This window comes from Vombatus ursinus, unplaced genomic scaffold, assembly GCF_900497805.2.
Source record: "Vombatus ursinus unplaced genomic scaffold, bare-nosed wombat genome assembly UNPS02014785.1, whole genome shotgun sequence".
Lineage (NCBI taxonomy): Eukaryota > Metazoa > Chordata > Mammalia > Diprotodontia > Vombatidae > Vombatus > Vombatus ursinus.
The window spans coordinates 2,140,528-2,153,759 of NW_020954563.1; the positions used below are offsets into that span (position 1 = coordinate 2,140,528).

The 13,232-nt window shown below is 43.0% G+C and overlaps 1 protein-coding gene across 1 annotated transcript in view; it reads left to right on the forward strand.

Annotated features, from left to right (window-relative positions):
* Positions 1–5,456: 5,456 nt before the first annotated feature.
* Positions 5,457–13,232, forward strand: part of PPP1R16B (protein phosphatase 1 regulatory subunit 16B) — a 143,336-nt gene continuing 135,560 nt past the window's right edge. Inside the window, exon 1 of the mRNA XM_027867217.1 lies at positions 5,457–5,518. The gene's annotated coding sequence lies outside the window, so the exon portion shown is untranslated. The remainder of the gene's footprint in view (positions 5,519–13,232) is intronic.

Consider the following 13,232-nt stretch of genomic DNA (forward strand, 5'->3'; position numbering starts at 1 on the left):
AGTGGAGGCATAGATTGAAGATGGCCTTTTCAAGTAGTTTAGCCATGAAAAGGAAGAGAGATCTGAACTGAAAGCAGAAAAGGATGGATCAAGTGTGGGTTTTTTGAGGATAGGAGAAACATAGGCATGTTTGTATACAATAGGGAAGCAGCCAGAAGACAAGGAAAAAGGGAAGATAAGTGAGAGAGTAGGGATGGTAGGGCAATCTGCTGGAGAAGATGGGAATGGAATGGGATCACATGTGCATGTAGAGAGGAGATTGCCTTCGCAGGAAGGGCCTCGTCTTCATGTGAGATGAATGAAGGAGGCACAAGACACTGAAGTGTTGAGGTGAAGAGAAGAGGAGAAGAGGGAGCTATTGGTGAAAGGCCCTAATTTTTTCAGTGAAATTTGGGACAAGATTCTCAGCTCAGAAGGTGGGAGGAGAGGGATCTATGGGAGGTTTGAAAAAAACCACTATGGTGAGTGGGATAGTGAGTCAATTAAAACAAGTGGTTTGGATTTAGAAGGCCATACTTGAGGACGCAGATGACCACAAGTGGCCTCGAGGCTGTAGCTTCCCCACCCCTGAATTAAGGGGATGTAAAAGAATTGCCTTGTCATGGTGAGGGCCCAGTTGAAATTATGCAACATAAATTTGTTGTGGATCCAGTAAACATAGTTTTGTGATTTTCTCGAGCTTTCTTCAGCAGCACATGGGGAGGAGTAGAGACAGCAGATGGTACAAGTAAACCAAGGCTGAGGCATGGCAGGGCAAGGTTGGTGATTGAATAAGAGGGCAAGGGACTCAAGAGGGCAGTATAGAGTTGAACTGGTTCACCCAGGAGTCAAGATGGGAAAAGGAAGAGAGAGTAACCAGTGCTGGTTTGACAGCCTGGGAAAAAACTAAGAGGTCTTGGGATTAGAGGTCATAGTGAGCTCACGATGACAAAAAGGAGAGTAGGATGACTGACAGCAGATTGTGATTAGATAAGAGAATTTCTGAGTTCACGAACATGGAAATGGTGCATTTGTGGGTAATGATAAGACCAAAGATGTAGCTATCTCTGTGTATCTGTGGAGGGGTGGAGGAGTAGGTCATGGAAAATGAGTAAATTGAAGATTTAGGAGATTAGGGTGTTTGAGAAAATATCAAAATGTATGTTAAAGTCTCCTAGTATAAGGGTCAGAGCTGGGGAAGAGAGAAAGACTATGAATCAGGCACTGGATTCATTCAGGAAAGAAGGGGAATGCTCTTGGGGTTGACAGACAACAAACTTTTCCTAATCAAAATACTCCCCCTTTGGCTTTTAATCCTCTATTTGTATGGTCTCCCTCTATTAGAATGCAAGAGAACTGACTGCCTCCACTTTTTATTTGTATCCCCAGTACTTATGTGCTTGGCATGTAGTGCTTATTAAAAGCTTTTTCATTCTTCCTTCAAACCTAGTGTTCTAGCTACTAAGCCACATTCCCTCTGAGTTGGGCAATTCACCCACTTAACAGCTTGATTGACTCTACCTTCCTATTCTCTTGCTCTCTTTAAAAGGATCCATAAACATATCCTCTTTGCCCCCTTCTTTTCCTCTTTTTTTCCTCTTTTTTTTTCTGACTTCTTTCAGAAACATCTTTCCCTTTCCCTCTCTTTGGACACTAGTCCAAACTGTCTACTTTTCCTTTCTTCCCATGAACCCGTATCCTAGTTTCAGATCTACCTTCAAGACTCACATTTTTTTTCCTTTCAGATAATAATAATGATGCCTCATGCATGTTTTTCCCTTTCAAATAATAATGATTATAATAATTCCTATTTATATGGCTCTAAGTTTTACCAACACTTTGATAATAACAAATATATAAGGAAGGAATATGAAGTTAATAGATCATAAAATGCCATGAACCTGCTATACTTTGGATTATAGCAGAGTTTCTTACGATATTCTTGTGGATAAGATGATAAAGTATAGATTGAATAACAGTGTTGGTAGGTAAAGATGCAGATGATTGAACGAAAGTACCCAAAGATTGTTGGTTAACCCAATGATTTGACGCTGGGAGGATTCTCCAGTAGTATATTACGAGGACCTGTCCTTGGCTTTTGTCTGTTCCAAACATTCCTCAATGACTTGGATAAAGAGAGACCTGTTTATTAAATCTGCCAATGGAAAGGCCAGCTGATAAAGCAGATGACAGAATAAAGATTTTTTTTTTTAAATTCTCAACAGGTTGGAACCTTGTTCAAATTAACCAGAGGTAATGTTAAGTTCTGCATCTAGGCTAAAAAAGTAAATTGCACAAGCATAACATTGGGGAGAACCCATATAGGAAAAGTACACTTGAAGAAGACCTAAGGTTTTAATTGACTTGAAACTAATATGAGGCAAACAGTAATCTATCTAACACTATCCTAGGCTTTCTTGATATAAGTAGAATGTTTGGAAGGCTAGGAGCAATAGTCCCCCTGTACTTTGTGCTGGTCTGATCACATCTGGAGTGTGTGTTCATTTCTGGTTGTTGAACTTTAAGTAGGGCACCAGAATGTTTTGAAAAGAACACGACTAGGAACTATACTTCTTCATCAGTGTAATGAAAAACCCAAGTGTCACTGGTTCTTTTGTGTGTTCTTGGGTAAAGTAACAATCTCTAGGCCTCAGTTTCCTCCTCTCTAAAATGAAGGGAATGATACACTACCTACCTCATGGAGTTGTTTTAGGGAAATTGCTTTGTGAACCTTAAATCATTACATAGACGTGAGTTATCATGCCCTCTAAAACCTCTTCCAATAAGTCTATGATTCTTTAACAAGCTAATTGTGTCCAGAAGAGTCCTGTCCAAAAATGAGACCAATTGCTGCATAAAGTAGAGAGCTTTCTGTCCAAAGAGGTGTTTAGGAAGAGGCTGAATAGCTACCAGTCAGGGATTCTGTAGGGGAGTTTCTACATTGGGTGGGAGATTAGATAAGTTCCATATTACCTGTTGATTGTGGGAAGCACTATGGTTTGATGGAAAGAGAAATGTACTGGAAATCAGGAGACCATCATGGACAAGTAATTTCACTTATCTAAGCTTCACTTTCTTCATCTGTACAGGGAGGGGATTGATGTAGATGAACCATAAGGACATTACGTGTGCTAAGGGCCCTTCCAGCTGTGACATCCTGTATTCTGAGAGTTTCTTCATCAAGTATATCTGATGATTCTGCAGATTAAGTTGATAAGCGGCACCAGGCAAGTGCAACAACTGGTTAGTATGTAAAACTCGTGAGGTTGTTACTAACAAAGTTTTCAAGAATCATTTTATAATTTAATTAAAAGATACCTTGAAAGGATTAAATGACTGGTGTTGTAATGTATGGTGAGAGATTCTGAAAGGAGACCTGAGCAACAATGCACCGTATCTAAATATAAAAGATTGGCCTCTCCCAGCCCAAAGGTCTTCATAGAAACCCAGAGAATAATGGTCCTCTTGGGTTATTAAAAAAAAATTACTTTAGGTCTTCACCACCTGTTGTACTCTCTAATTACAGTGACAAAAACCATGCGATTAACTGCTGGATTGTTAAAGAAGTGAAGCAAGGCAGGAGTTTTTGCACTACCTCTGAATTATAGGAACTTTCAGACGCTCTCTGAGGTTGTCAAGAAAAGGAAGCCCACACACATGCACATCCTCTCTCGCCTCATCAAACAAATTATTTTCTTGGCAAACAGGAAATCACTATAAACAGTTCACTCATCTGAGTTTAAAAGAAAAATGCCATTTGAAGCCCAAGGGTCATTCTAGAGGCAACCATCTTGATGGCTTAATAGGAATTACACTGGCCTGAAATAAAGGGAAATAATCTTCAAAGAGGAACCTTAGAGAGGTGGAAATTATAGGCCAGGGAAGTGATTTGGCTTACTCAAAGTTACAGCAATATTAAATTGCACAGGCAGGGTTTGAATCCAGGTCCAGATAGTTCCCATATAACTGACCATCCTTTCTGCCACCCCATGGAGGGCTAGGGCCACTGCAGCCTGGGATTTCTGAAGATGCAGGAAATAGGGTAGTTTTCAGAGAACGGCCTTACTGTTCCTGGGCTTTGGTATAGACTGGATCTGATTCTAGGAAATGATTTTGATGTATTTTTTTATTTGCTAATTTTCTTCTACTAACTACTATCAGTCAACCCTAAAATCCACCTTAGGGGAAAGTCAGGTGGCTAGGCAAGAGAGGACCCAATAAAGAGAAGATGGTTAAATACTCTGCTCAGTCACAGGATGGGGGTGGGGGGGAGGGCCTCTAAAATCTATGAGTGTTTTCTCATTGGGTGTCTTCAAGGGGAAGCTGGATGTTGTGGGTATTCCTGCTCATGTATGGGATGCTCTCTGAGATCCTTCCCAAAGCTGAAACTTTGTGACAAACAGTGGCAGGATTTTTTTTATTTTTATTTTTTTAGGGCAAAGATCCAGAAAACTAGCTCGTTTTGAGACCCTGAATATAATAAGATGGAGGCAGATAGTCATGACTTTCTCTTTAGGCTTTTCCTTCTTTTCAAAATGATATGAGATTTGTCAGCAAGCCACCTCACTCAGTACCTATGCTTCCTTTCTGTCTTAGCCTTAGAGGCTGGCTTGGCACTGGCCAATTGCTCTATATAGAACATTCTTGGAGGTGGGGAGGAGGGGCGGTTTTAGGGAGGTTTCCACCTTGGGAGGTTTTAGGGGAAGTCCTCATTCAATTTTCATTGTACAAGGTCCTTGTCTAGTGCCTCTGGGCTTCATACTATGTCTCACAGAAAATCTTCCCACATGCGTTTGAGGGAGGGGTGGGGGGAGGTGTGGTGCTAATGGAAAGAGCCTTGGGTTGGGATTCAGGAGAACTGAGTTCTAATCCCGACTGTCACTAAATTTCGAAGTAATTAGTCAGTAATTCCCCTTTCTGGGTTTCAGTTTCCTCACCTAGCAAATGGGCACGTGTCCTGAAATGCCTCTCTCTTCCCTTTCCTCCTCCTATCCACCACCTCAAAACCTTCTCTCTTTCCTACCAGGCCGCTGTTTTGTGCAAATGGAAACGTGTTTGTTTCCTACTTCCTCAGCGGTTAAAAACGGGCCCTTAAAAAAATCCGCTCCCCTCTTATGACAGCTCCCTCCCTTCCTAGCACTTATTTTTCTGCGACCACCCCCCTAGCCCCACATCCCCTCACATCCCAGGCCCCTCTTTCACTGCCAGCGCTTCCCCGTCCTAACCCCTTTTCTTCAGTCCCCTTCTCATTCCAGCCCACTCCTCCAGGCCGGGTCCCAACCCTTCCCCCGAGACACTGCGGCCCCACTCCCCCAGCCTCCTCCCCAGGACCCGCCTTGGAGGAGGAGCCGAGGAGGCGGGAGCAGAAGCTCAGTCTCCCGAGCCGGCTTCGGAGGGCGGCAGCAGTAGCAGCCACAGCCACAGCCGCGGTGGGAAGACGGACCCACAGGCACGGAGGGCCAAGGGGCCGCGCCGGGGGCCGGACGGAGCCTGGACCGGCTGCAGCCGCTGCCGCCCAGATCTGGGCTCCTGAACGCGGGTGAGTTACCGGAGGCGTCCTTTTCTTCCTTCCTCTGGCCTGTCTCAAGCTTTCTGGGCACCCGCGGATGGTTTTGCGGGGCCGGCCCAGTACCAGGGGTTCGGGGGGCTGGAATAGCAAATGACAGGGTTTGGAGGCTGCAGCTTGGGGCTAGGGTTGGGGACACTAGAGGCCGGGACCAAAATAGAAGGGGATCAGGGACTCGGCCACGGGGAGTACCTGGGGTCCGGGGCTTGGCGCTCCTGGGCTAACTGGAGGTTGGAAGCCAGGGCTACTGGGTTTCTTGGGACCCAGGGTCAGGGTGCTCAAGTCCTGGGGTGCCAGGTTTTTGGGGACCGAGGTACTAGGGGCTAGGAGCTGGGGGTACAGTGTGGCCCGGGGTCTGGGAATTCAAGGGTCCACCTTCCTCCTTCCCTGTAATCCGGGGAGCCGAGTCAGGTGTGTGCCGCGAGCCTGCCGAGAACCAACCCCGGATGGTGGTGAATCTGGGGGGCCCACGTCGGTGAGGAGAGGAGAGGAAGGCAGCAGACGCCGGGCCGCGGGTCCTGTCCCCGGTTCGTTTCCGTAGAGACCTCTCGGGGGCTGTTTCAAGGGGGCCAGCTTTTCTTCTACTGGTGGCAGATTAGGAATCCGGAGGGAGCGGCGCTGAGTACGCCCTCTCCGGGTCGGGGAAGGCAGCTCCTCTGCCTGAGCATCCCCGCACCTGCCCACTCGCCCACCCGATGTGTGGCCAGTGAAATAACTCGGTCTAGTTGCACTCACACGGGCTGACAACCAGATCAATCTACAGACTTTTTTCTAGGTGAGTCCAGGCGCTCTCAGAAGTTGAATCTTCAGTATATTGGGGCGGGGGGTTGTTTAAAAACCACAGCTTTTCAAACCCACTTTGGACCTGAAATGTTGCTTGGTAACTGAGCTTGCAGTGGTAAAGGTGGGAGAAGAGATAACGAATCCTTTCCACAGCCCTTCGCATCAGGTCTGAGCCTGCAGGTGCCTCAGCTTCCCCTTTGACAAACTCCAGATAGACCATCTCTCTAGGAGTTAAGAACATGCATGGACACTTACAGTCAGGACCCAAAGTAAGCTTTCATGAAGCCCTGGACCTAAAGAAATATTTGCATCTCCTTTCCCCAGAAGTCAGGTTAAAGAGATTTTCCCAAGGTCACCCACAGAGCCAAGGTCAGCCTTAGTTCCCATATCAGAACCTGGGAGTTGGGACACCCTAATGTATGCATCCCTCTCCTGTCCTCTGCTCTGTTGGCTTCGAGTTCCAATTTGCCAAGTTGCTTTTCTGGTGAAAGGGCCTTTCTAAGTGGCCAGAGGATAATAGCAAGGTCTCCTTATAGTCCACTTGGACTGTCATTCCTCTGGCTTGGGGTGGGCATAGCTGCTTTCCTCCTCAGCTTTATCAGAATGTATCTTAATGTATGTTAACAGATAGCTGCTAATTGAATTCTTAAAATCTGCCCCTCCCCCAAAGCCTGTACAGTACCCATCTCTGAATGCCCCAAATGTTTGTGACCTCCGGCAAAGAGAGATGAATGTTTTATAAAAAAAGGTTTAAAAAACATAAAGAGGAGGCTTAATGGGAGCAGTACCATGTGATTACATTTGAAATAATGACACCCCTGTTCTCTCCCCTTCCTAACTGTGCATCCATCCAGCTGCACTGGAGCAGGGCTGCACCAGGTGCCCCTGTGAATCTGGCTCTGTGGCCATGCCTAATATCAGGCTCTCCTTTTCTGCCCAAGTCCTCTCTCAGGGGAGGGCTTTGGTTAAATACCCTTAACCTACACTGCTGGTTGTCCTGAAGTGCTCAAGGGAAAGCTAGAGACTGCTGCTTTTCTCAAGGATCTCTTTTTAGTTTGTTATTGTTTCCCTCTGTAGGACCACAATGAGGGGGGCGGGGTTTGGAGAGACTGGGGACATCTTGATATAATATTTCTCCAATTCCATAAAATATAATTTCTATTCTGGAGAAGAACTTGCTGGAGATGACCCAGCTTGGCAGCTGCCTGTATAACTATAGTAGGATATAGTTAGTTGTCTGAAGATAGTATGTCAGTAGATCTTTCCTGCCATCTCCCGCAGTCAATCCCCATTGCAGCCAAAATACTCAATTTCCTGATCTGTAAAATGAAGACATTGGATTTGATGTGACATCTGAGGTCTCTTCTAGCTCAGAGTCTATGATACTTGATCCAAAATCTAAGACTTTTCACTATACTGCCAATTCAACAGCCCCTAACCTCCATCTTATCTTGCTGTCTGATAGTTTGGGCTTGCTCTTCCCATTCTCAAACCTTGCCACCACATTCTGCATCCATTTTTCCAAACTATGTTAATCAAACTGTTTCTGACTCTGCCCTGCCCTCCTTTATCCCCCAAGAACTTCATTGGAAACCCATTTATTCCTCCCTTCATTCAAAACTGAGTGCCTATTAAAACAAAAAATTTTTTCAATTCACATTGAGAAAGAAGAAAAATAAAAAAAACTTATAATAAACATGCATAGTCAAGCAAGAAAAAATCCCACATGGGCCATGGCCAAATATTTTTATCTCATTTTGCATTTTGAGACCCTCACCTTTCTGTCAGTCAGTGAGTAGCATTCTTCATTATTAGCTCCTGGGAATCATGGTTGGTCATTGTATTGATCAGAGTTTTAAAATCTTTTAAAGTCCCTCCTCCCCCATACAATGTTATTGTTGTGTATATTGTTTTCCTGGTTCTGTTGACTTCACTTCACATCAGATGTTCATACAAATCTTCCCAGGTTTCTTTGAATGCATCCCTTTCATCATTTCTTACTGCACAATAATATTCCATTTTATTCTTATTTCACATTTGTTCAGCCATTTTCCCAACTGATAGGAATGGTGTCAGTTCCCTTTGTTTCCAGTTCTCTGCCCCCACAAGAAAAGAGCTACTGTAGATATTTTTGTACATGTGAGTCCTTTTCATCTTTCTTTGATCTCTAGTAGTGGTATCTCTGGATCAAAGGGTAAATGTAGTTTAATAACTTTTTGGACATAGTACTCAGTTCAGAGCCTTGAATGTAGTGTGAACTATGGGGAATTCAAAGATGAGTAAGACAAGCCACTTGGTGTAGTGAAAAACATGGGATTTCTAGTCATAGGTTCATAGACTTAGACCTGTGAGGGTCACTTAGTACAAACCCCTCATCATACAAATGAGGAACCTGAGGTGAGAAGAAAGAGTGATCTGCCCTCTAGTAAGTGGCAGACCCAGGACTGAACCTACCTCTTCTTGACTCCAAATCCAGCACTCTTTCCTCTATACCACAGTGCCTCTTAACAGAATTCAAATCCCAGTTCAGTAACTTACTAGCTGTCATTTTCCATCCTTTGGTCTTTGTTCCCTCATTTGTAAAGTGAGTGGGTTAGACTAAATGACCTCAAAGTTCCCTGCTTTCAAGGAGATTTCAAACTTTCCTCAACCCATTTCTTCCTGATATAGATAGAATCACAGATTCAGCCTTAAAGCTGGAAGGAAACTTCCAACCCATACCTGAACAACAAGTCCCTCTACATCATACCTGACAAAAGCCATTCAACTCCTTTTTGATGACTTCTAGGGAGGAATTCACTATTTTATGAGGCATTATTTTTAGACATTTCTAATTATTGGGTACTTTTTCTCCCATCAAATACTAAATTTACTTCATTGCCAACTCCCCTCTCCCCCAATCTTTGATTTTAGCTCTACACATTAGGGCCAAAAAAGAAGTCTAATCCTCCATATAGGCATGCTTCAAATTCTCAACTACATATATCATGTCACCTCTAAGTATCTTCACCATACTATACATTCCCAATTCATTCAATCTCATTTCTTATGGCATGAGCTGAAGGCTCTTCACCAACTCTGTTGCTGTTCCCTGGACCATCTAGTTTATTATTGACTTCCATAACTGAGGACACTACTCCAAATGGAGTTTGGCTGGGGCAGAGTGCCACAGGACTCTCACTTTTCTAATCCTGGGCACTATGAGTCTCTTAATGCAGCATAAGAATACATTTACTTTCTTGGCTACCATGTCACCCTGTTGGCTCAAATTGAGTTTGCAGTTTTGGCTATTTAGCCATGCTTTCCTTACGTTAGTGGTGTCCCACTCAAATACCAGCCACATATTGAGTTAGAAAGCCACAAATTAAAATTATCTATGTTGTATTGCATTTTTATTTATTTTGCTAAACATTTCCCAATTACTAATTACATTTTAATCTGGGGGGTTGGGGTGGGGTGACACTTGAAAGTGGCATGGGGAAGATTCGAGTTTGATGCCTCTGCTTTACATTATAGTTGTAAAATTAATTTTTTACACCTAAGTAAGACTTTAGCCATATTAATGTTGCTACATTTTATTCAATTCAGCCTGATATTCTAGCTTTCAAGATATTTTCAAGTCTTGACTCTGTCATCTAGTGTGTTAGTTATTCCTCCTGGTTTGGGGTCATCTAAAAATCTTATATGCATAGAATCTATCCCTCCATCCAAGACACTGATAAAAATGTCACATTATTGTAACCCCAGGTTTTCATCCTTGTCCTCCTGCTCCCACTCCCTCCTATCTACCTGAAGTCCTTTTATGATGGAATGAGAGATCAGTTTCTTCTTTGTATCCCAAGTGCGTTGGGATAGTGAGGGGGTGAAGAGCTGATTGCTGGGAGACTTCACTGGTGACATGCTTCCAAGCTGACAATTCATCTAATTCTGAACCCAGCTAATTATTACTATGTAGTCCACATCTCTCCACATTTCCATGAAAATAGCATGAGTGACTACCAAACACTTTGCTAAAATCTGGGTAAATTCTATCGCCTTCAGTCTCCCCTCAGTAGAAAATGTAGGATCCTTGAGGAGAATGGTAATTTTTTATTTGGTCTCTGTTCACCTGTATTGCTAATACATGCTTGTTGGATTGGAATCCCCTAGTCTACAAGTCTAGTACTTCTGTCAAAAGAGGAAAATAAGTTAGACCTGATGGAGCCAAGTTGGTTCTTTGTGATCAATCAGCACATCCTTTCTTGGTGTTCACTAACCTCCTCTTTTCAGTACATTTTATAATTCACTAGGGATCAAAGTCAAGCTCGTTGGCCTCTAGTTTACAAAGTCCATTCCTTTTCCTTTTTTGAAAATCAGGACATGTGCCCTTCTTCAGGTCTGTGCCACTTCTCTTCTTCTTTACAGTCTTTCAAAAGATCACTGACACTGGCTCTGAAATCACATCTATCAGTTCTTCTGAACCAAGTGACTTGAATTCATCAAGGAGAGCTAGGTCTACTCTTTCTGTCTCACCATTTTGTTCTGATTTTCCAGTCCGAAGAGCATTCTCCTTGGCAGAGAAGAGTAGCAAAGAGATGAGCAATTCTTCCTTTTCCCCATTGCCAATTAATTATCATCCTATCTACCCTAAGTAGCAGTCCTGTCCCTGGGTATATATATATGAAGTGACATTCATTTTCTGTGTTTGAAAATATCTGTATTTAACTGAATTTTTTGTATCTTGACTTCTTGACTACAAGGCCCTTGAGGGCAAGGACTGAGTTTAATTTAAATATTGACACTTCAGGGGGAATTTAAACTGAAGTCTAAGCATAATCCAATATTAACATCTTTGGAAGGGAAGGGAACAGGCATTTACATGGCATCTACTATGTGGCAGACACTGTGCTAAGTGCCTTTAAAAAAAACCCAAATATTATCTAATTTGATCCTCACAGTAACCCTGAGAGATAGGTGTTATTGTGATTCTCATTTTACAGTTCAGGAAACTGAGGCATAGAGGTTAAGTGACTTGTCTAGAGTCACACAGCTAGCATGTGTGTAAGGTCAGATTTGAACCCAGGTCTTCTTGACTCTAGGCCCAGAGCTCTGCCCACTGTATCACCAGCAGGTCTTTGGAGAGTCCTGGAGTTAAAGGACCCTTTCTATGATGGAGCAATGCTAAAAGCCTCCCTGCTGCTGCACCAGGGTAGAGGGCCAGCCACAGAGTTAGGAAGATCTGAATTCAAGACCTAAATTTGTTTTTCCAGTCCAAGACATATTTATTTATGGAGGTAGTTCAGCTTAAAAAATAAAAAAAAGTAATAAACACTAGGTGATTTGGACCAAGAGGATCACAGTAAGGATCATATTCCAAATTTACTGTTCCAGTCAGTTATTTCAAGAAGATGTTAATCAACTGTCTATACACTTAACCCTCCTAATTGAGGGATACCTATTGCTAACCCATTTCAGGTTCAGAAATTTGGCTGCCTCTGACATGCTGTGTGACCGTGAACAAATTGCTCAACCTCTCCATTTCCCCAGAAAACTCTCTAACACAATAAACTGCAAAAGATTTTTACTAATGGGGGGGTAGAGAGAGTTTCTATACATTAAAGAGCTGAACCACCCCCATCTCCTCTGCTCCCCCCAAAATTGGTGTTAAAATAGTTGCTTTCAATCTGTAATTTGAGCAGAGACCCAGTGGCCCTTTGTCTATTCTTTATTATTATTATTATGTTTTATTATGAACTTAAATCTCCTTAGCCTTGAATCCTACCATGTACAAAGAACAGAAAAAGATGTTGTATGAAACCAGGCATCCTGTTTTTTAAAAGTTATCTATATAGCATGATAGTATCAATACTGCCATATGTATCTCTCCTGAGCTTCTTTCTGCTCTTTCCTTTATATATAAAAAAGCATCTCATTGATGCTTTTTTTCCTTTCTTTTCTTCTCTTCCTTTTTTTTTGGGTGGGGGATTACTATTGCTCCTCCCCACCAAATAAAAATTTTCCCTTCCAACCACTAAGAATAGTCAAGCAAAGCAAATCCACTTATTGGCTATGTCTGAAAATGTCTTATTCCTCTCCTCTAGTCCATCACCTCTCTGTCGTTATGAGTCTAGAGTTGTAATTCATTGCATTGATTAGAGTTCTTAGAATCTTTCCAAGCTGTTTTCCTTTACATTTTGTAGCCCTTATCTAAATGGTTCTATAGGTTCCATTCACATGTCTGCATCAGTTTATATCAGCTCCCCCAAGTTTCTCTGAATTTATCCCTTTAGTCATTTCTTACATAATACTACTCCATTACATTCATATGTCATAGCTTGTTCAGCCATTCCCCCCAAAAAAGGCACTCACCTCGTTTTCAGTTTTTGCTACTAAAAAAGGTCCTGTAATTGCTTTCTTTGTACATATGAGTCCTTTTCTTTTGGACTTGACCTTTGGGCCAATAGTGCCATGGTTCTCAGCCCATTGTTAGAGGAGAGCAACTCTCTTCTAAAGGGATTGGAGATCTGTGGACACCAGGTGAGACCCTTTAGTTTGGAACTTTGAGCCTATGATTATCTCAGAGTCTCACCAACCCCCAGATAAAATATCTCACGGGCTGAGTAAATTGCTTCTGGACAGGTGTTTTCTACAATCCACAAGGCACCTGTTGGCTTTTATTTCCTAGCTGCAGCTCTGTTTGGTACTGTCCTCTTGGGGAATCAGAACATTTATTTAGCAGCTTGTCCTAGGTCTGGGTGGCTGTATCACTTTCTTATTCATCACTCCCTTAATCCCTTACCCTCTGTCCTGCTGGCTTCCTGGGCTACCGGCTTTCAAAAGGCAGGCTGTTTTTGCCTTTGAAGCTCTCTTGTCATATTGATCAGCCTCTCCCAGTCCCTAACCCATAGCGGATATTGTTCCCTGC